The following is a 23,317-nucleotide window of genomic DNA, read 5'->3' as shown; positions in this document are numbered from 1 at the left end:
GGCGTGAACCCCAGAAGACGGAGCCTGCAGTGAGCTGAGATCGCACCACTTCACTCCAACCTGGGCGACAGTGAGACTCCGTCTCAGAAAAAAAAAAAGTGAAAATTATGATATTTTCTCTAAGCATGTGTAGATGAGAAAACTGATAGTGCACCAAAATCTACATTTTGGTGTTAATTTTACTTCTAAGAGTTTTACATGCAGAATGTTTAATGGCAGTTTAAGAAGAACATTATTTATTCCACTGAACTAATCCACTTAGCCTTCTGCTTTTTCAACATAGTATTATGGGAAGCAAAATAAATTTTTCCTTGTTCTTTTTTTTTTTTTTTTTTGAGATGGAATCTTGCTCTGTCACCCAGGCTGGAGTGCAGTGGCGTGATCTCGGCTCACTGCAACCTCTGCCTCCCGGATTCAAGCAATTCTCCAGCCTCAGCCTACCAAGCAGCTGGGATTACAGGCATATGCCACCATGCCCGGCTAATTTTTTTGTACTTTGGGTAGAGACGAGGTTTCACCATATTGGCCAGGCCGGTCTCGAACTCCTGACCTTGTGATCCACCCACCTCGACCTCCCAAAGTGCTGGGATTACAGCGCCAGGATGGTCTTGATCTCCTGACCTCGTGATCCGTCCGTCTCGGCCTCCCAAAGTGCTGAGATTACAGGCGTGAGCCACTGCGCCCGGCCTTCCTTGTTCTTTTACTTGAGTTGTTTCTTTTACTTCCATTTTCTTTCAAAGAAAAGTTAGTTTCTTGTTAATATTCACTGTCTAGGGAGGTGATGTCTCTCATCTATTCAAGTTCTAACATTTGTATGATGAAGACGTATTGCTTCATTAAAGAGAAAAGAACATTACTAAAAGAAAGAATGGACACTGACCAGGAGTCTTGTACTCCAGATGCATATTCTGGACCAACTTGAGTGACCTAAGGAGAGAGTCATTTACCCCCCGAGCCTCAGGATGATAGTAAAATGGCACTGATACCAACTGCTTCGTCTGTCTCAGAGTTGTTTTCAGATTAGATGGTACAACAGGTAGAAAAGCAGTTGGATGAATTTTATTTTATTTTATTTTATTTATTTATTTATTTTTGAGACGGAGTCTTGCTCTGTCTCCAGGCTGGAGTGCAGTGGTGCAATCTCCACTCACTGCAACCTCCGCCCCCCGAGTTCAAGTGATTCTCCTGCCTCAGCCTCTCGAGTAGCTGGGACTACAGGCGCCCGCCACCACACCAGCTAATTTTTGTATTTTCAGTAGAGACGGGGTTTCACTATGTTGGCCAGGATGATCTCGATCTTCTGACCTTGTGATTCATCCGTCTCGGCCTCCCAAAGTGCTGGGATTACAGGCGTGAGCCACCACGCCTGGGCTCAGTTTGATCAACTTTAATGCACTATATCAGTGTATAGTATTATTGATTGTGTGTAGATTTTTTTATGACTTTGCTATTTTTGTGTTCTTTCTTAGAATAATTATTCATATGGTAAATTTTTCATTATAATGGAAGTTTATTACTTTCTTAAGCAGAAAATAAATTACTGGCTGACTTGTTCATGGGGATAGATTTTGTTGTAATAGAATTAACAAAGCTTAATTACTGTAAGTCACTGGGCAAGATTTGGAAGTATTCTTGGTTTGCATAGAGTTTTAATTTTTGTTTTGGTGGTTTTATTTTTTGTTTTTGTTTGTTTCTAATACTATAATTTCTTTGTTAATTTTAAGTAATTAGAAATTTTAAAATGTTTCTGAATTTATGTAAACAGAAAATATTCTAGTATTATCATATAACAAAGATGAAATATCTTCCAGAAACCTGAATTTCCATCTCCATAAATTCCTAATGGGTTGTCATCAGCCTCTGTTGATGGGAACCTTGCTACGTATTATTACTTCATTCTTCTGAGCAGCTCTAGTTGTCATAAAGTGCGTCCTCATCTTTTTGCTTTCTCATGTTACTTTTTTATAGTTTTTTCCACTTGAAAACAGATACTGTGTTTCCTTACATGTGCAAGTACAAACCTTCAGTCATACAGGGCAGCTATTTCTAATTTTCCTTATATGACATTATATGATATTTATCATCATCTTGGTCACCTTTATCTGTTATTCATGAAAGATAAAAACCAGAAGTGAAGATAGGTTTTTGTTATGTCTTCAGAATTCTATTCATATTTATAGTTGACCCTTGAACAATGTGGAGTTTAGGGATGCTGACCCTCCCATGTGGTTGAAAATCCACATACAACTTTTGACTCCCCAAAAACTTAACACTAATAACCTCCTGTTGACCAGAGCTTTACCAATAACATAAACAATCATTCAACACATATTTTGTATGTTATGTGTATTCTATACTGTATTCTTTTTTTTTTAGACAGGATCTTACTCTATTGCCCAGGCTGGAGTGCAGTGATACTATCATAACTCACTGCAGCCTTGAACTCCTGAGCTCAGTTGATCCTCCCATCTCAGCCTCCTGAGTAGCTAGGACTACAGGCATGTACCACCATGCCCAGCTATTTTTAAAATTTCTCTCCCCCCCCCCTTTTTTTTTTTTTTAAAGAGATGAGGTCTCATTTATATTGCCCAGGCTGGTCTTGAACTCCTGACCTCACGCAGTCATCCCACCTTGGCCTGTCAAAGTGTTGGTATTGCACACCTGGCTTTATACTGTATTCTTACAATAAAGTAAGCTAGAAAAAAAGAAAATGTTATTAAGAAAATCATAAGGAAGAGAAAGTGTGTTTACTGTTTAAGTGGAAGTAGAGCATCTTAAAGGTCTTATCCTCATTATCTTCTAGGCTGAGGAAGAGGAGGGGTTGGTCTTTCTGTTGCAGAGGTGGCAGAAAATTTGTGTATTAATGGACCAATACAATTCAAACCCAGGTTGTTCAAGGATCAACATACTTCTTTTGACAGTGAATTGTTTCTTTCATTCCCATTGCCCAGGCTAGAGTGCAGTTGTGCAGTCACAGCTCACTGCAGCCTTGACTTCCTGGCTCAGGTGATGCTCCCTCTTCAGCGTCTCAAGTAGCTGGGACTACAGGCTTTTGCCACTATGTCTGGCTAATTGCTTGTATTTTTTAATAGAGGCAAGGCTTCACCATGTTGCTCAGGCTGGTCACAAACTCCTGGTCTCAAGCTGTTTGCCTGCCTGGACCTCTCAAAGTGTGAGCCACTGCGCCTGGCTGAATTGTTTCTGTTAATGTGGTTTTATGTTAAATTACACTTTTTGTCCTTCTTTAGTAGCTTAATCTCTGTTGGTCAGCAAATTTTGGCTCATGTCAACTAGAACAGCAGTCCCCAACTGTTTTGGCACCAGCAGCTGGTTTCAGGGAAGACAATTTTTCCAGGGATCAGGTCAGCCAGGGTGGGGTTTGGTTAATGGTTTGGGGATGAAATTGATCCACCTCAGATCATCAGGCATTAGATTCTCATAAGGAGCACACAGTGTAGATCCCTCTATATGCACAATTCACACTAGAGTTCGTGCTCCTATGAGAATTTGCTACTATTGATCTGACAGGAGATAGGGTTTAGGCAGTAATGCTTGCTGGCTCACCGCTCACCTCCTTCTCTGTGGCCTTGTTCCTAACAGGCCATGGACAGGTACTGTTCCATGGCCCAGAGGCTGGGGACCTTTGAACTAAAACACTCAGGACTTTTTTTTTTTTTTTGAGACGGAGTCTTGGTCTGTTGCCCAGGCTGGAGTGCAGTGGCAATATCTCAGCTCAGTGCAACCTCTGCCTCTTGGGTTCAAGCGATCCTTTTCCTCAGCATCCCAAGTAGCTGGAAGTATAGGCGTGTGCCACCATGCCCAGCTAATTTTTGTATTTTTGTAGAGATGGAGTTTCACCGTGTTGCCCAGGCTGGTCTTGAACTCCTGGCCTCAAGTAATCTGCCCGCCTCAGCCTCCCAAAGTGTTGAGATTACTGGCGTGAGCCATCGTGCCCAGCCACTCAGGAGGATTTTTCTATAGAAATTTTTGTCCAAGTTTCTTTTTTTGTTTTAACTAAATCTGAGATCTTTCATTAATGCCTCATTACTCAAAGATGTTACATAAGATAAGGCAAAAACCTGTTTGTAAGCTAATGTTGATTGATTGATTGAGACGAAATCTTGCTCTGTCACCCAGGTTGGAATGCAGTGGCACGATGTCAGCTCACTGCAACCTCTGCCTCTTGGGTTCAAGTGATTCTCCTGCCTCAGCCTCCCGAGTAGCTGGGACTACAGGCGCTTGCCACCATACCTGGCTGATTTTTGTATTTTTAGTAGAGACGGGGTTTTGCCATGTTGGCCAGGCAGGTCTTGAACTCCTGACCTCAAGTGATCTGCCCACTTCGGCCTCCCAAAGTGCTGGGATTACAGACATGAGCCACTGTGCTGGGCTGTCTTATTTATTAATTAACATTTTTGGATAAGGTTTTTCATACAGCTACAAATTCACTTTATTGTGCTGTAACTGAACTCAGATTTTAAAAATCATATTCTATAAGATTATTATTGAAATTAATATTTGAATGCTTTACTAAAATCGGAGTGAAATCACAGTTGTCTTTTCCCAGACAACTAATCCTGTGTTAAGAGTAAATAATGAGGTTAATTTGTCACATATTAGTCTTAATGAGCTTATATGGCTTTTAATTATTGTTGCTTTCTTATCTACAATGTCATAAACCGTGTTCTTCATCACATATTCTAAAATTGCGTTGAGTATCTAGACAATGCTTGCTTATGTATGTAGCTTAAATACAGTGTCACTGTCTTTTTCAAAATTTGGGTAGGAGTTCACAGCTAAAACCTATTGAATATTAACCATCTTTTGATGTTTTATAGATGAGAACAACACACTTAGTGAATTTAGGTAACTTGCAGTGTCAATAGTAACAATAACAATAATTATAATAATAACCTACCCAGGTTAAAAAATAACAGTGAAGACCAATACGACAGCTTTTACTTTTTTTCTTTTGAGACGCAGTTTCACTCTTTTTGCCCAGGCTGAAGTGCAATGGCGTGATCTCGGCTCACTGCAACCTCCACCTCCTGGGTTCAAGCGATTCTCCTGTCTCAGCTTCCCGAGACTACAGGCATGTGCCACTACACCCGCAACAGCTCTTACTTATAGTTATTGAGCAGTTACTGTTTGCCAAGCACTGTCCTCAGTGTTTAAAGTGTAATAATTTAAGCCTTACAAACCGTATGAGATAGGTGTTACATTTATATTACAAATGAGGAAGCTGAGGCACAGGGAGGTTAAAGAATAACTTGTGCAAAGTTGCTTAGTTTTTGTTTTTTTGTTTTTTTTTTTTTTTGAGACGGAGTCTTGCTCTGTCGCCCAGGCTGGAGTGCAGTGGCGCAATCTCGGCTCACTGCAAGCTCTGCCTCCCGGGTTCACGCCATTCTCCTGCCTCAGCCTCTCCGAGTAGCTGGGACTACAGGCGCCCGCCACCACGCCCGGCTAATTTTTTTTTGTATTTTTAGTAGAGACGGGGTTTCACCGTGGGCTCGATCTCCTGACCTCGTGATCCGCCCGCCTCAGCCTCCCAAAGTGCTGGGATTACAAGCGTGAGCCACCGCGCCCGGCAAAGTTGCTTAGTTTTAAGTGGCAAAGCTGGAGCCTAGTTTACCTGGCTCCAGAGCCTACATTCCTAACCACTGTATCCAATAAGTGACGCTGCTAGGATTTAAACCCAGATATATTTAACTGATACCTGTATTCTTTCTCCTTTATTATTCCCTGTCAGAGTGGCTGGACACTGTCTAGAAGTCCAAGAACAAGATGTTGGCCAACATGCTTCCTTCTTAGATCTCTGTTCTTGACTTATAGATGGCTGCCCCTGACACCCCTGACGTGGTCAGTCTTCGGTCTGTGTATGGTCTATGTCTGCATCTTTACGGACACTGATCATACTTCTTTAGGGGCCACCCGAAGAAATCCTCCTTTGTGTGTGTGTGTATGTGAGACAGAGTCTCGTTCTGTCGCCAAGGCTGGAATGCAGTGGCGCTATCTCAGCTCATTGCAACCTCTGTCTCCTGGATTCAAACGATTTCTCGTGCCTCAGCCTCCTGGATAGCTGGAATTACAGGTGTGTGCCACCACACCCGGCTACTTTTTGTATTTTTAATAGAGATGGGGTTTCGCCATGTTGCCCAGGCTGGTCTTGAACTCCTGACCTTAAGTGATCTGCCTGCCTCGGCCTCCCAAAGTGCTGGGATTACAGGCGTAAGCCACCACACCTGGCCAAGAAAACCCTTTTAATTACTTTTTTAAAGGCCCTGTCTTCAAATATGGTCACATTCTGCAGTATTCAGGTTAGGGCTTCAACATAAACTTTGGGGTGACACTGTTCAGTGTGAATGAAATCTTTGGTCTCTTTCAAATACAAATTTTGTGATTCAAAGACTTCAGATTTATGAAATTATCAGCAAGATTATTCAGGAATTGTTCATGTGCAGCCTTTCTGCTTTTTAGCACAATGAGATTTCTAATAACGTAATTGAAGGCCTCACAACTAAAATATATTTGTTTTCTACCATGAATCTCTATATTTTTCCAAATACGGCATTTCCAGAGTTTCCCTCATAACAAAATGACCTTTTCCTCTATTCTTAACTAAATGGTGTTACAGTTAAGGATCATAAATTTCCATATGAATGCAGTTTTAATGAAATACCTGTTTTTAGACCTTTTAACTGTGGTCTACAAAAAGAAACACATGGCTAATACTTACATGCGAAACAAAAATCACCCTTAATTTATGTGATGTGCTCTGATTTTTCTTTTCTGTTTTGTTTCTTCTTCTAAAGGTGATTGTATTAATTTAAATTGATTTGATAATACATTGATGGGTTGCATTTCTTAGTTTGAAAAACATGATTAGATGAAGACTTTTGTTCAAACTCTTATTTGCCAAACTTTGTAGTTTTATTTGGGAATTTTCCTCTTTTTTTTTTGGACGGAGTCTTGCTCTGTTGCCCAGGCTGGAGTGCAGCGGCACAATCTTGGCTCCCTGCAACCTCCATCTGCTGGTTTTAAGCGATTCTCCTGCCTCAGCATCCCAAGTAACTGGGATTACAGGCATGTCCCACCATGCCTGGCTAATTTTTTGTATTTTTAGTAGAGACAGGGTTTCACCATGTTGGCCAGGCTGGTCTTGAACTCTTTTTTTTTTTTTTTTTTTAAGACGGAGTCTCACTCTGTCACCCAGGCTGGAGTGCAGTGGGACCATGTTGGCTCCCTGCAACCTCCATCTCCTGGGTTCAAGCAATTCTCCTGCCTCAGCTTCCTGAGTAGCTGGGATTACAGGCACCCACTACCACGCCTGGCTAATTTTTTTATATTTTTAGTAGAAACGGGGTTTCACCATGTTGGCCATGCTGGTCTCGAACTCTTGACCTCAGGTGATCCACCCGCCTCAGCCTCCCAAAGTGCTGGGATTACAGGCGTGAGCCACCACGCCCGGCCAGAACTCTTGACCTCAAGTGATTCACCTGCCTTGGCCTCCCGTAATGGGATTACAGGCTTGAGCCATGATGCCCGGCCTTATTAAGTTTCTTTAGTTGTGTTCTTTAACTACTTGATTAATTGAAGTAATTTGCCACTTATTATGGAATGAAAAAAAATCAGCTCAGACTAACTGGTTGAATTTATGGAGGAAGTGACAGTTTAAGATTCATTCATATTCATTCATTCTCTTCCCACCACCACACACACAAGCATGTATTTATATTTAGTCATGTGTCACTTGACAATCTGAAATGCATTAATTGGAAATTTTGTCATCATGTGAACATCATAGTACTTATGTGAATCTAGATGTTGTATTCTACTACTTATCTAGGCTATGTGGTATAGCTTTTTGCTCCTAGGCTAGAAACCTGTACAGAATGTTACTGTACTGATTGACTGGGCGCAGTGGCTCACGCCTGTAATCTCAGCACTTTGGGAGGCCGAGGCGAGCAGATCACGAGGTCAGGAGATCGAGACCACAGTGAAACCCTGTCTCTACCAAAAATACAAAAACAAAAATTAGCTGGGCTTCGTGGTGGGCGCCTGTAGTCCCAGCTACTTGGGAGGCTGAGGCAGGAGAATGGCGTGAACCCGGGAGGCGGAGCTTGCAGTGAGCTGAGATTGCATCACTACACTCCAGCCTGGGTGACAGAGCGAGACTCTGTCTCAAAAACAAAAACAAACAAACAAACAAAAAAAAAACAGAATGTTACTGTACTGATTATCATGGGCAGTTGTAACACAATGTTAACTATTTATGTTTCTCAGCATAGCTAAACATAGAAAAGGTACAGTAAAAATAGAGTATTATAATCTTATGAGACCACTGTTCTATATGTGGTCTGCTGTTGACTGAAACATTGTGTGGCACATGATTCTATTTCCTTGCTCTGTCTGCTGAACTGTGTGCGCATAGCACCCAGATCTTGGTTTCTAAATACTGTTCTCCACTAAAGGAACTAGGGTTGTGTCTTGTTTTATGCATATATAATTATGTCATATGCCAAATAATGAGAGTTTTGCTTACCCTTTCTCATCACTGGGACTTATTTTTTTCTTCACTTATTACATTGGTTAGGATCTGTAGTACCATGTTCAGTAGAGTGGTGAGAGCCAACACCCTTGCCTTGTCCTTAGGGGAAGAGAATTTGTTTTTTGTTTTTTTGTTTTTTTTTTTTTTTGAGACGGAGTCTCGCTCTTTCACCCAGGCTGGAGTGCAGTGGCGCGATCTCGGCTCACTGCAGGCTCCGCCCCCCGGGGTTCACGCCATTCTCCTGCCTCAGCCTCCCTTGTAGCTGGGACTACAGGCGCCTGCCACCTCGCCCGGCTAATTTTTTGTATTTTTAGTAGAGACGGGGTTTCACCGTGTTAGCCAGGATGGTCTCGATTTCCTGACCTCGTGATCCGCCCGCCTTGGCCTCCCAAAGTGCTGGGATTACAGGCGTGAGCCACGGCGCCCGGCCGAGAATTTGTTTTACCATTAGGTATGATGTTAGCTAGATGTTTTTCTTAGTTATCTTTTATTAGTTTGTGGAAGTTCTCTTCTATTCCTGTTTGTAAAATGTTTTTATTTTGTTGATTTTTGTCAAAGGCTTTTCGGCTTCAGATTTCTCTTATTCTTTTCTTATTTATTTATTTATTTTATTTTTGTTTGAGACGGAGTCTCACTCTCTCGTCCAGGCTGGAGTACAGTGGTGCGATGTCAGCTCACCACACCTTTGCCTCCTGGGTTCAAGCAATTCTCCTGCCTTAATCTCCCAAGTAACTGGGATAATGTAGAGTAGTACATAATTTTTTTTTAATGGAAAATCATAACTTGGAGTTGATTTGCTAGGGATTTTTTTTTAAGAATTTTTATATCTGTATTCATGGAGGATTTGTTCTGTAGTTTTGTCTTGATTTGTAATGTTTTTAAATTTTGGGATTAAGATTAAGCTGGTGCCATAAAACAAGTTGAGGACTGTTCCTCCTCTTCTGAAAGAGCTTGTGTTTGATTGGTATTATTTCATTCTCAAATATTTGGCAGAATTCACTGTTGAATTCTGGAGTGGGATTTCTAAAATGTAACTGGAATTTTCTTTGTGGGGTATCTTTTACTGTAATTTAGTTTCTCTAATATAGATGAGATTATTTAGCTTTTCTCTTTCTTGTTTGTTTTAGTCATACATGTTTTTAAGGAATTTAAGTTGATTTATTTGACATCATATTTTGTCGGTATTTATTAATTTAATACTGTCTGTAGAATTTGTAATGGTGCTCCTCTTTTCATTCCTGATCTCGATAATTTATTGATCTTTATTTTGATGAGTCTTGCTTGGGTTTATCAATTTCATTATTTGTTCAAAGGGATTTTTAATATTAACTGTTCATTCTGTTTAATTGATTTCCACTATTTTCAGTATTTTCTGTTTTCAGTTTGATTTACTTTTACTTTTGTAGCTTCTCGAAGTGAGAGCTTAAATCAGATATCAGTAAACTTTTTCTGTAAATATTTCAGGTAAGAAATATTTTAGGCTTTGTGGACAATATTGTCTCTGTTGCAGCTACTATTCAACTGCCACTGTAGACGGCTACATAAATGAATGAACATGGCTTTGGACACTGGTACAGTAGTTCCCCCCATCTTTGGTTTTGTGTTCCATAGTTTTAGTTACCTGTGGTTGCCAGGGTCTGAAAATATTAAATGGGAAATTTCAGAAATAATTGGTAAGTTTTAAATTAGACACCTTTCTCAGTAGCATGATAAAATCTTACATCATCCTGCTCCATCTCAACTGGGACATTAATCATCCCTTTGCCCAAGTATCCATATGTATACGCTGTACTCCTGTTAGTCACTTAGTAGCTTTCTTGTTTATCAGATCAGCTGTGTAGATACCACTCTGTTTGTATTCAATTAATCTTTATTTTACTTAATAATGGCCCCAGAGTACAAGACTAGTGATGCTGATAATTGTTCTATTTTATTGGTAATCTCTTACTGTGTCTAATTTATAATTCAAGGTTTATCATAGGTGTATATATATGGAGGAAAAAACAGTACATGTAGTGTTTGGCACTATCTGTGGTTTCAGGCAACCACTGGAGGGTTTTGAAAGGTATCACGTGAGCATAAGGGGGAACTACTGTATTTGAATTTCATATAGTTTTCATGTGCCATGAAATATTATTGTTCTTTTGATGTATTTTCCTCCAACTATTTATAAGTACAAAAAATATTTTTACTTTCTTGTCCATATGAAACAATTAGTGTGCTGAATTTTGCCTATGGCTGTAGCTTGCTACTTCCTTGATTAGAACATTAATTTTACACTTTTCTTTTTTTCTAATGTAGGTATTTAAAGGTATGAATTTTAAAGTACTCCTTTCTCTATATGCCATATATTTTGATACGTTATTTTTTATTACTTCATTTTTCTTGTGATTTATTTTGACCCATGGATTATTCATTTCGATTCAAGAATATTAATATACTCTGTATAATTTGATTTCTTTGGTATTTTTTGGTACTTACTAGCATGTATTCTATCTTGTTGAATGTTCTATATGTATTTGGGAATATATGTGTTATTTTGGAGTTGTTCAGTGCAGTATTCTATAAATATCAGTTAGATCCAGTTGGTTGATAATATTCTAATTTTCTATATCTTCTTTTAAAGTGAAAGCAAATTAATTAAAGAGGTAAGGAAACAAAAGAATGGTGGCCAGGCGTGGTGGCTCACGCCTGTAATCCCAGCACTTTGGGAGACCTAGGCAGGTGGATCACAAGGTCAGGAGATCGAGACCTTCCTGGCTAACACAGTGAAACCCCGTTTCTACCAAAAATACAAAAAAATTAGCCAGGTGTGGTGGCGGGTGCCTGTGGTCCCAGCTATTTGGGAGGCTGAGGCAGGAGAATGGCGTGAACTCGGGAGGTGGAGCTTGCAGTGAGCTGAGATCGCGCCACTCCACTCCAGCCTGGGCGACAGAGCGAGACTCCGTCTCAAAAAAAAAAAAAAAAAAAAAAAGAATGGCGACTGCGTAGTCAGCTATCTTTTTTTAAAATGTACTTGTTTTATTGGTTATTAAGAGAGGGATGTTAAAATCACTTATTTTTGTGCATTTGTCTACTTATCTGTCAATATTTGCTTCATGTATGTTGAAGCTTCATGTATTTATATGTGTATGACCTGTTCTTGTTAACATTATGATATATCTCATTATCTCAAGTAATATTATTTGTCTTGAAGTTTATTTTAATATTGATATAGCCATACAGTTTTCTTACTTACTATTTGCATGGTATATCTTTTTCTAGCCTTTATAAAACCTGTGTATATATATTTACATTGGCTTTTTTTTTTTTTTTTTTTTAAAGGCAGAGTCTCACTCTGTCACCCTGGCTGGAGTGCAGCTGCGCAATCTGGGCTCACTGCAACCTCCACCTCCTGGATTCGAGCAATTCTCCTACCTCAGCCTCCCAAGTAGCTGGGATTACAGGCACCTGCCACCACTCCCAGCTAATTTTTATATTTTTAGTAGAGACAGTGTTCTACCACGTTGGCCAGACTGGTCTTGAACTCCTGACCACAGGTGATCCACCCAACTTGTCCTCCTAAAGTGCTGGGATTAAAGGTGTGAGCCACCGCACCCGGCCTACATTGGCATATTTTGTCTGTTTATATTTAATGTAATTATTAATATGTTTGAGTTTAAAGTCGTCTGTCTTACTGTGTATTCTGGATTTGTCCCATCTTTTGTTTCTCTTTTCCTGTCATTTGAGTGAACTAGCTATTTTTCAGAATTTTATTTATCGTCCTATATTGACTTCTCAAAAAAAAAACCTTAAACACAATAAAATACACCTGTTCAAAGTGTATGTTTTCTTGAATTCTGACAGATTTATGCACATGACCAAAAAGTATCCTTATTTTATACCCAACATCACCTGAGACAACCACTGATCTTTCTGTCATTATAGGATTATCATCAGTGTATCTTGCTTCCTTCACACACACAACATACGTTTTTTGGTTTCTTCCGCATTACCACATGTATCTGTAGTTTATTCCTTCCCCTCCCCTCCCCGAGTAATATTCCTGTGTGTGAGTCTACCACAATTTGTCTATTTAAGTTTTTTCTGTTTTTTGGCTATTATAAATAAAGTTGTTACGAATATTTGGATAAATAAGATTGATATTGCCTGATTATAAGATGTATGCTTAACTTCTTTGTAGCAGCTTTATTGAGATATAATTTATATACCAGAAAATTCACCCTTTTTTGGAGTGTAGAAGCTTTTATTTACTTATTATTTTTTGATATAAAAAGCTGTACTTAATGTATATACAGCTCTTTGAGTTTGGGGATAAGTATATTCCTGTGAAACCATCACCATCATCAAGGCCATCAACGTATCTGTCACCTCCCAGAGTTTACCCTGCCCCTTTATTGTGATCTACTGTCTTAGAAAACTTTAAATATGTAATATAGTAAAGTATAGGCCCAGCACTATGTTGTATAGTAGTATCATTCATTCATTCATTTGAAGTATAAATTCAGTAGCTTTTAGTACATGCACAGAATTGTGCAATCATTGCCTCAACTTTAGAATATTTTCATCACCCTCAAAAGAGACCTCTAGCTCCTAAATTTCCCCTTCCTCTCTAGCCCTAAGCAGTCACTAATCTGCTTCCTGTCTGTATGGATTTTGCTGTATTTTGGACATTTCATATAAATGAAACCATAGTCTATTATGTCTGGCTTCTTTCACTTAGCATGTCTTCAAAGTGCATCCATGGTGCATTTGTTCTCAGGATCTCCTGGGGCTGTGTCCTGTGAATTGAATAAAAATTAAAAAAAAAAAAAAAAAGAAAAAACAAAGTACATCCGTGTTGTGGCATGTATTATATCAGTATTTCCTTTTTATTGCCAAGTAATATTCTGTTGTGTGGATAGACCACATTTTGATTATCCGTTTATCAATTAATGAACATTTGGGTTGTTTTCATATTTTGACCATATGAAGAATGCTGTGAACATTCATGTATACATTTTTGTATGGACATCTGTTTTCCATTGTTTTGGGTAGGAGCTTGAATTGCTGGGTTGTATGATAACTTTGTGTTTAGCTTTTTAAGGAACTGCCAGACTGTTTTCCAAAGTGGTTGCACCATTTTACAGCCCCACTAGCAAAATATGAGGATTCCAGTTGTCTTGAGGACAATCAACACTTGTAATTGTCTGTCTTTTTTTTTTTTTTTTTTTTGAGACGGAGTTTCGCTCTGTCACCCAGGCTGGAGTGCAGTGGCGCGATCTCGGCTCACTGCACGCTCCTTCTCCCGGGTTCACGCCATTCTCCTGCCTCAGCCTCCCAAGTAGCTGGGACTACAGGCGCCCGCCACCACGCCCGGCTAATTTTTTTGTATTTTTAGTAGAGACGGGGTTTCACCGTGGTCTCGATCTCCTGACCTTGTGATCCGCCCGCCTCGGCCTCCCAAAGTGCTGGGATTACAGGCGTGAGCCACCGCGCCCGGCCTAATTGTCTGTCTTTTTTATTATAGCCATCCTGGTGAGTGTGAAGCAGTATGTCGTAGTTTTGATTTGCTTTTCCCTAATGACTGATGGTATGGAGCATCTTTTTTATGTGCTTCTTGGCCATTTACATTTTCTTTAGAGAAATGTCTGGTATTTTAATTGTATTATTTTTATTATTGAGTTGTAAGAGGTGTGTTTTTTTGGCATGATCTCGGTTCATTGCAACCTCTGCTTCCTGGGCTCAAGTGATCCTTCACCTCAGCCTCCTGAGGGGCTGAGACTACAGGCATGTGCCACTATGCCCAGCTAATTTCTTCCCCCCCCTTTTTGGAGACAGAGTCTCACTTTGTCACCCAGGCTGGAGTGCAGTGGCGCAGTCTCCATTCACTGCAGCTTCTACCTCCTGTGTTCAAGCGATTCCCCTGCCTCAGCCCCCTGAGTACCTGGGACTATTAGAGGCACGTGCCACCACGTCCAACTAATTTTTTTTATTTTTAATGGAGACGGGGTTTCACCATGTTGCCCAGGCCAGTCTTGAATTCCTGACCTCAGGTGATCCGATTGCCTTGGCCTTCCAAAGTGCTGGGATTACAGGCTTGAGTCACCATGCCGGGCCTAATTTTTGTATTTTTTGTAGAGACAGGGTTTCAGTATGTTGCCCAGGCTGGTATCAAACTCCTGGGCTTAAGTGATCGGCCCACCTTGGCCTCTCAAAGTGCTGGGATTACAGGTGTGAGCTACCACACCCAGCCATGAGTTCTTGATATAATCTAGATACAAGTCCCTTTTCAGAGATATGCAAATATTTTCTTCTATTCTGTGGACCCCTTCTGAAACACAGAACTTTTATATTTTGATGAAGTCCACTTTGTTTATTTTTTATTTTGTTGCTTGTGCTTTTGATGTTATATCCAAGAAACTTTGGCAAAATCAGCGTGGGTGACAAATATTTATCCCTAGATTTTTTTTTTTTTTTTTTTTTGAGATGGAGTCTCGCTGTATCGCCCAGGCTGGAGTGCAGTGGCACGATCTCAGCTCACTGCAAGCTCCGCCTCTCGGGTTCATGCCATTCTCCTGCCTCAGCCTCCTGAGTAGCTGGGACTACAGGCGCCCACCACCACGCCTGGCTAATTTTTTGTATTTTTAGTAGAGATGGGGTTTCACCGTGTTAGTCAGGATGGTCTCGATTTCCTGACCTTGTGATCCACCTGCCTCGGCCTCCCAAAGTGCTGAGATTACAAGGCGTGAGCCACTGTGCCCAGCCATATCCCTAGATTTTCTTATATGAGTTTTATACTTTTAGCTCTTTGATACATTTGAGTTAATTTTTATAGATGGTGTGAGATAAGAAGTCATCTTCATTATTTTGCATGTTCATTTTCATTAAGTCCCAACACCATTTATTGAAGACACTTTTTAGCTTTTGAGAAACTGCCCAGCTATTTCACCATCTAACATTCCATTTAACAATTTCAAGCGGTTTCCCGTGCTCACATTCTTACCAGTATTTGATATTGTCAGTCTTTTTAACTTTAGTCTTTCAAGCCGGGCGCGGTGGCTCAAGCCTGTAATCCCAGCACTTTGGGAGGCTGAGGCGGGCGGATCACGAGGTCAGGAGATCGAGACCATCCTGGCTAACACGGTGAAACCCCGTCTCTACTAAAAACACACAAAAAAAATTAGCCGGGCGTGTTGGCGGGCGCCTGTATTCCCAGCTACTCGGGAGGCTGAGGCAGGAGAATGGCCTGAACCCAGGAGGTGGAGGTTGCGGTGAGCCGAGATCGCGCCACTGCACTCCAGCCTGGGGGACAGAGAAAGACTCCGTCTCAAAAAAAAACAAAACAAAAAAAAAAACAAAAAAAACTTTAGTCTTTCTACCGGGGTAGAGTATCTTATTGTTTTAACTTCCATTTCCCAGGCTCAGGTGATCCTCATGCCTCAGCTAGCTGGGACTACAGGTTTGCATCACCACACCTGGCTAATTTTTGTATTTTATAAGAGATGGGGTTTCGCCGTGTTGCCCAGGCTGGTCTCCAAATTCTGGGCTCAGGCAGTCTACCTGCCTCGCCTTCCCAAAGTGCAGGGATTACAGGAGTGAGCCACCACCCACAGAATGTTAAGACTTATATATAAAGGCCGAGATTTAACAGTTTTACAGCTTCATCAAGAACTTTCTTGGGGCCAGGTGCGGTAGCTCACGCCTGTAACGCCTGTAATCCTAGCACTTTAGGAGGCCGAGGAGGGCAGAGGGCGAATTGCCTGAGCTCAGGAGTTCAAGACCAGCTTGGGCAACATGGTGAAACCCTGTCTCTACTAAAATACAAAAAGTTAGCTGGGCATGGTGGTACACGCCTATAGTACCTGCTACTCAGGAGGCTAAGGCGGGAGATTGCTTGAACCCAGGAGGCGGAGGTTGCAGTGAGTCGAGATCGCACCACTGCACTCCAGCTTGGGTAACAAAGTGAGACTCTGTTGTCTTTGTTTTTAAAAAGAAGAAAGAACTTTAAGAACTTTCTTGAGAGGAGCTGGCTCTCCCAACTTGCTAAACGTGGCAATAAAGAATGCAATGGGTTGGGCTTGGTGGCTCACGCCTGTAATTCTAGCACTTTGGGAGGCTGAGGTAGGCAGATCACCTGAGGTCAAGAGTTCGAGACCAGCCTGGCCAACATAGTGAAACTCCATCTCTACTAAAAATATAAAAATTAACTGGGCATGGTGGCACATGCCTGTCATCCCAGCTACTCAGGAGGCTGAGGTAGGAGAATTGCTTGAACCCGGGAGGCAGAGGTTGCAGTAAGCCAAATTCACGCCATTGCACTCCAGCCTGGGTGACTCCATCTCAAAAGAAAAGAATACAATGACTATTGGGTTTCAGTGCTTTGATTTGTCTTAAGGTGCCAGTTACTGCATACACTGTTGCTCTTGCATAACTAGCACAAATGTTAACACAAGTTGTTCTAGAATGGACTGAAAGACAATAAATAATAAATAAAAACTAAATAAATAAATGGATTCACCACTTGTGTTTGTTACCATGCATTCATAGTAACAAAACTCTTTGATAATTAGTTGGTGCTGGTATCAAATAAATACATGTAGGCAAAATACGAAGTCCGGCCACATTAATAAGGCACAGAAGTGCAATTCTCTACATACTAGATATTACTTCTTTTTTTATGTTTGCAGATAAATCTTTCATTCAGTGATTTAACTTAGCATTGGAAAGTGGGAGGGTATGCTTCTTTTATTGACTTTTTATCTAGCAGACTTTCAGCACTATCTACTATGCAAAGATTTATCTCTCTGATATTGTTTACCCCTTTTCAACCAATGCAGTGTGATAACTTTAAGATTCTTCAGGCTAGGCGCGGTGGCTCACGCCTATAATCCCAGCACTCTGGGAGGCTGAGGCGGGTGGATCACCTGAGTCAGGAGTTCGAGACCAGTCTGGCCAATATGGTGAAACCCTGTCTCTACTAAAAATACAAAAATTAGCTGGGTGTGGTGGTGGGCACCTGTAATCCCAGCTACTCGGGAGGCTGAGGCAGGAGAATCTCTTGAACCTGGGAGGTGGAGTTTGCAGTGAGCCGAGATCATGCCAGTGCACTCCAGCCTGGGCAACAGAGCAAGACTCCGTCTCCAAAAAAAAAGATTCTTCAGAGGCTTTTTCATTTTTAGTTTGAAAAACTGTAACCACTTTTTGCTTTTAAAGAACTCATTATGTATATATTTAAAATATTAAATTCATTTTTAAAAAACATTATTCTCAAATGACAATATACTAAATTACCACCATTTAAATATGTCTCATCTATTTAAGTATGTTCTATTACGTAAGATGTAGTAAGACAACCTTATGCAGCCAAAGGGAAGATATCTTTGTCATGCTTTCATTTGTTATTTACAATTGCATCTAGAGTCTCTGGACTAGATTTACTGCTTTGTGAGTCAGAGAATCCTGATATGTTAGTTTCTTATTTTTCAGCAGTGCAGCAATGGATTGAAATCACAGCTCTTCTTACCTCCCTGTTGTAATCTAATGATTCATTATTAAGTATTAAAAAGTTACTTTTTTTTTTTTTTTTTTGAGACGGAGTGTTCGCACTGTCGCCCAGGCTGGAGTGCAGTGGCACGATCTCGGCTCACTGCCAGCTCCACCTCCCGGGTTCACTCCATTCTCCTGCCTCAGCCTCCTGAGTATGCTGGGACTACAGGCGCCCGCCACCACACCCGGGTAATTTTTTGTGTTTTTTAGTAGAGACGGGGTTTCACTGTGTTAGCCAGGATGGTCTCGATCTCCTGACCTGGTGATCCTCCCACCTTGGCCTCCCAAAGTGCGAGATTACAGTTGTGAGCCACCGCACCCAGCCACAAATTTTATTTTAAAATATTACTAAATTCTGAAATAACTTTTATGTAAAACTTAAAATTTAGAAGTAAATGTATTTTAAATAAATATATTATTGCAAAGTAAAACCAGAAGAGTACTCTTGCTATATTTTCATATATATATATATATATATGTCAGGTGCCACATAATGATGTTTAGGTCAGCATGGACCACCTTATGGTCACATAAGGTTATAATACCATATTTTCTGTATTTTTTAGTAGTATGCTGAACAGGTGGGTTGCCTAGGAGCGATAGGTGTGTGGTAGACAATATCATCTTGGTTTGTATAAATATGCTGTATGATTGTACAATGATGGAATTGCTAAAGATGCTTTTCTCAAAACATATCCCAGTTGTTATGTGATGCATTACTTTATATAGAAAAATTTTGAAATTGCAAAATAATAATTTACTAAATCATAATGAAGTTACAGAGATTATAGCAGGTATAACTAGATAACTAGTAAGACACAGTAGAAGTGCGCAACACAAGGTTGGGCACCGTGGCTTATACCTTTAATCCTAGGACTTTGGAAGGCTGTGGTGAAAGGATTGCTTGAGCCCAGGATTTTGAGAGCAACCTGTGCAACATAGTAAGACCTCATCTTTTCAAAAACTTTTAAAAACAAATTAGTCGAGGGTTGTGCTGCACACCTATAGTCCAGCTACTTCAGAAGCTGAGGTGGGAGGATCACTTGATCCCAGGAGACAAAGCCTGCACTGAGGTAAGATTGTACCACTGCACTCTAGCCTGAGGGACAGAGCAAGACCCTGTCTTTAATTAAAAGGGGGGAAAAGGGGGCCAGGTGCAGTGGCTCATACCTGTGATCCCAGCACTTTGGGAGGCCAAGGTGGGTAGATCCCTTGATCTCAGGAGTTCCAGACCAGCCTGGGCAACATAGCAAAACTCCGTCTCTACAAAAAAATTTTGTTTTCAATTTGCTGGACTTGGTGGTGTGTGCCTGTAGTCCCAGCTACTTGGGAGGCTGAGGTGGAAGGATGACTTGAGCCTGGGAGGTCGGGGCTGCAGTTAGCTAAGATCGTGCCATTGCACTCCAGCCTTGGTGACAAGGCAAGACCCTGTCTTTAAAAAAAAAAAAAGTACTTGCCAGGCGCGGTAGCTCATGCCTGTAATCCCACCACTTTGGGAGGCCAAGGTGGGCAGATCACTTGAGGTCGGGAGTTCGAGACCAGCCTGACCAACGTGGAGAAACCCTGTCTCTACTAAAAATACAAAAAATTAGCTGGGCATGGTGGCACATGCCTGTAATCCCAGCTACTTGGGAGGCTGAGGCAGGAGAATCACTTGAACCTGGGAGGTGGAGGTTGCGGTGAGCCGAGATCGTGCCATCGCACTCCAGCCTGGGCAGCAAGAGCTAAATGTAGCCTCAAAAAAAAAAAAAAAATGCTTAACACAAAGATCTTTTATATGTATTCACATATTTTCCATTATATTATTCACTCAATGCATTTAGGATTTTATCTGGTACTATTTATCTGATGCCTGCGGAACTTAATTTAGTATGTGTCTCTCACCAGTTTTCTTAGTTTTATATCTACGTTTTTTGAGCACATACTCACTACATGCTATCCTTTATTCAAATTTGTCTTAGTTCTACAGGTTCTCCATCTGTTTGATGTGCTTGATGTTTATGCTTAGTCTTAGCATCATTGCCTGAAGCTCATTTTTGTAGTGAATTACTCAGAAAAGATTGATGGGGCTGAGCATGGTGGCTGACGCCTATTATCCCAGCACTTTTGGGAGGCTGAGGCGGGCAGATACCTGAGGTCAGGAGTTCGAGACCAGCCTGGCCAATATGGTGAAACCGTCTCTACTAAAAAAAAAAAAAAAAATACAAAAATTTCCTCGGCGTGGTGGCAGGCACCTGTAATCCCAGCTACTTGGGAGGCTGAGGCAGGAAAGTCGCTTGAACCTGGGAAGTGGAGGTTGCAGTGAGCTGAGATTGCGCCACTGTACTTCAGCCTGGGCGAGGAGAGCAAGACTCTGTCTCCAAAAAAAAAAAAAAAGACTTATGGGAACCATATTCTGAGCTTTTGCATGTTGATAACAGTGCCCTTATGCTTGAAAATCAGTTTTGCTGGATATAAAATCCTTAACTCACATTTTTTCTTGGTTATTTAAATGTTATTCTATTTTCTTACAACATGAAAAGCGTTTCTGTCAAATATTTGATAATATAATTTTTTTTAAGTTGCTAAATTAGAACATGTCTTGGATTGAGCCAGGCATGGTGGCTCAGGCCTGTAATCCCAGCACTTTGGGAGGCCAAGGCAGGCAGATCACTTCAGGTCAGGAGTTCAAGACCAGCCTGACCAACATGGCGAAACCCCATCTCTACTAATAATACAAAAATTAGCTGGGCTTGGTGGCGGGCGCCTGTAATCCCAGCTACTTGGGAGGCTGAGGCAGAAGAATTTCTTGAACCCAGGATGTGGAGCCACTGACTGCACTCCAGTCTGGGTGACAGAGTGAGATTCTGTCTCAAAAACAAATAAAAAATAATAAAACGTGTCTTGAATTGACATGCCACTCCTGGCTTTTACATTTTCTTCATTTCTTTTTATGTCTGTCTTCATTTCTTTAAAAAAAAAAAAAAGCAAAAAAACAAGTTTTCTCCCTTGCCAGGTGTGGTGGCCAACAGCTATAGTCCTGGCTACTCGGGAGGCTGAAGCAGGAGGATTGCTTGAACCTGGGAATTCGAGACCAGTTTGGGCAACTTAATGAAACCCTGGCTCTCAAAAAAACAAAATTGTTCATTTTACCCTCTTTCTTATAAGGTATAATCTTTTGTTTACTCTCTCGGGCCCCTTGTAGTATAGTCTTTATTTCTGAAATGATTTGTAAAAATTTTTGAATTTTTTTGTTCTGTCTCTTAGTTTCTGAGTTCTTCTTCCTCTGCTGTATGTCTCATATTTTCTTTCCTTTTTTTTTGAGACAGGATCTTGCTCTGTTGCCCAGGTTGGAGTGCAGTGGCATGATCAGAGGCTCACTGCAGTCTCAAACTCCTGTGCTCAGGTGATCATCTTGCCTCAGCCTCTTGAGTTGCTGGGACTATGGGCACATGCCACCATGATTGGCTGATTTTTAAAATTTTGTGTAGAAATGGGATCTCGCTATGTTGCCCAAGCTGATCTCAAACTCCTGGCCTCAGGTGATCCTCCTGCCTCGACCTGCCAAAGTGCTAGAATTACAGGCGTGAGCCTCCACACCGGCCTCATATTTTCTTAATGTATTTTGTCTGATTGAAATAGAAGATTATAATTTTTATCTTTTCCCTATGCATGTTTTTCTGACATGTGTTCTTTATCTATAAAGGTATTATTCTGCTCCATGTGTGTTTCATTATAGTAGTTTTGTGTGGGATTTGATATCTATACTTTCTTGCTCATTTTTATGTTAAATTAGTTTTTCTGAATTTTCAGAAAGCTGTGTAGTTCAGGGTATCTCTTTGAACAAATTTTGTTTTTATGTAGTGTTTTTAAATATTAGTGATGCTTTTTGAGTTTTGTCTTTTATTTCTACCATGTGTTTATTTGGAATTTCTCTTTCTTTTCTCTCTGTGCCTGCCCTACTCACATTTGATTCCACTCCCAATACTTCCTCCTGAGTATGGAAACTTGTTCTAGAAGGGGGCCGTAGTTGGTCAGTTTCAAGAGTTCATATGAGCAGACTGTTACTGTCATTTCAATTTTAGCCATAGACCACCTATGCTATTGGATAGGACAGCAACTCTCCAACTCCCCTCCCCCTTATTTCATTTGCTATTCTCAAATTGGCCTGCCATGGTTTCCAGTGACTACCTACCTGTTAGGTATTTGGGGCTTCTTTTCTCAGGTGTGCCACCTCACTTGTTGCTTACTTCTGTTTTCCTTTGCACTGGTATATATGGACATTTAGTTATTGTGCCTGTTGGTTTGTCCTCATCTGCTTGCATTTTTGAGTTTGTGGGGGGATACCTTGTCTTCTGGTTTTGTTGTAAATGTTGCCCATGGGTTTTTCTTGCCTTTTCGGTTCTCTGTATTTACATGGGGATTCATATATTTAAGAACACCTTCCCATGATTTTCCCCTTAATTACCTATCTTAGAGACAACTTTGAAAAATACAAATTTTGCACTGAGGTGGAAGGATAGCTTGAGGCTAGGAGTTTGAGACCAGCCTGGGCAACATAGCGAGACCCTGTCTCTACAAAAAATAAAAACATTAACGGCGTGATGTTATGTGTCTGTATTCCTAGCTGCCTGGGAGGCTGAGGCAGGAACAATGCTTGAGCCTAGGAGTTTGAGGCTGTAGTGAGCCATGTTTGTGCTACTACACTCCAGCATGGGCGACAGAGAGAGACCCTGCCTCCATGAAAAAAAAAAAAAGAAAAATACAGATTTTAGAGAAGACATTGTAGGATTATTGTATTTAGTGAAACAGCTTATATAGTAATGTAGAAACTGTGTCTTTCCTAGTTCGTCTTCCTCTTCTAAAATATCCTACCATGTTCAAAGTATACCCAAATTTTACAGTTGAATGTTCACAGAAGACTAGGATTGGGTGACAAATTGTCTTTCAGAATTGAATCATCAGGCTGGGCACCATGGCTCATGCCTGTAATCCCAGCACTTTGGGAGGCTGAGGCAGGAGGATTGCTTGGGGCTGGGAGTTCAAGACCAGTCTGGACAACATAGCAAGACATTGTCTCTACCGGAGGGGGAAAAAAAGGATTGGATCATCAGGCATTTCAATGAATTATTCTGAAGAGTATGATTTTACTGTCAATGACTGCAGAATTTTAGTCTTGACCTTAATAGCTTCCTCTTCCATTTTAGATATGTAACTTAAAGTATTTGAATGTGTTCTAAAGTGATCACCTTATAGTCTGTT

General features: G+C 40.8%; 1 protein-coding gene across 12 annotated transcripts in view; it reads left to right on the top strand.

The window, feature by feature from the left end:
- The window catches only part of CTDSPL2 (CTD small phosphatase like 2), a 126,659-nt gene that overhangs the window by 55,668 nt on the left and 47,674 nt on the right, over positions 1 to 23,317 (top strand). The window lies entirely within an intron of this gene.

Source organism: Hylobates moloch, unplaced genomic scaffold (assembly GCF_009828535.3).
Source record: "Hylobates moloch isolate HMO894 unplaced genomic scaffold, HMol_V3 SCAFFOLD_14, whole genome shotgun sequence".
In the NCBI taxonomy this organism is placed as follows: Eukaryota; Metazoa; Chordata; class Mammalia; order Primates; family Hylobatidae; genus Hylobates; species Hylobates moloch.
Note: the sequence above shows the minus strand (reverse complement) of the source record. Positions and strands in the feature narration are given on the sequence as shown.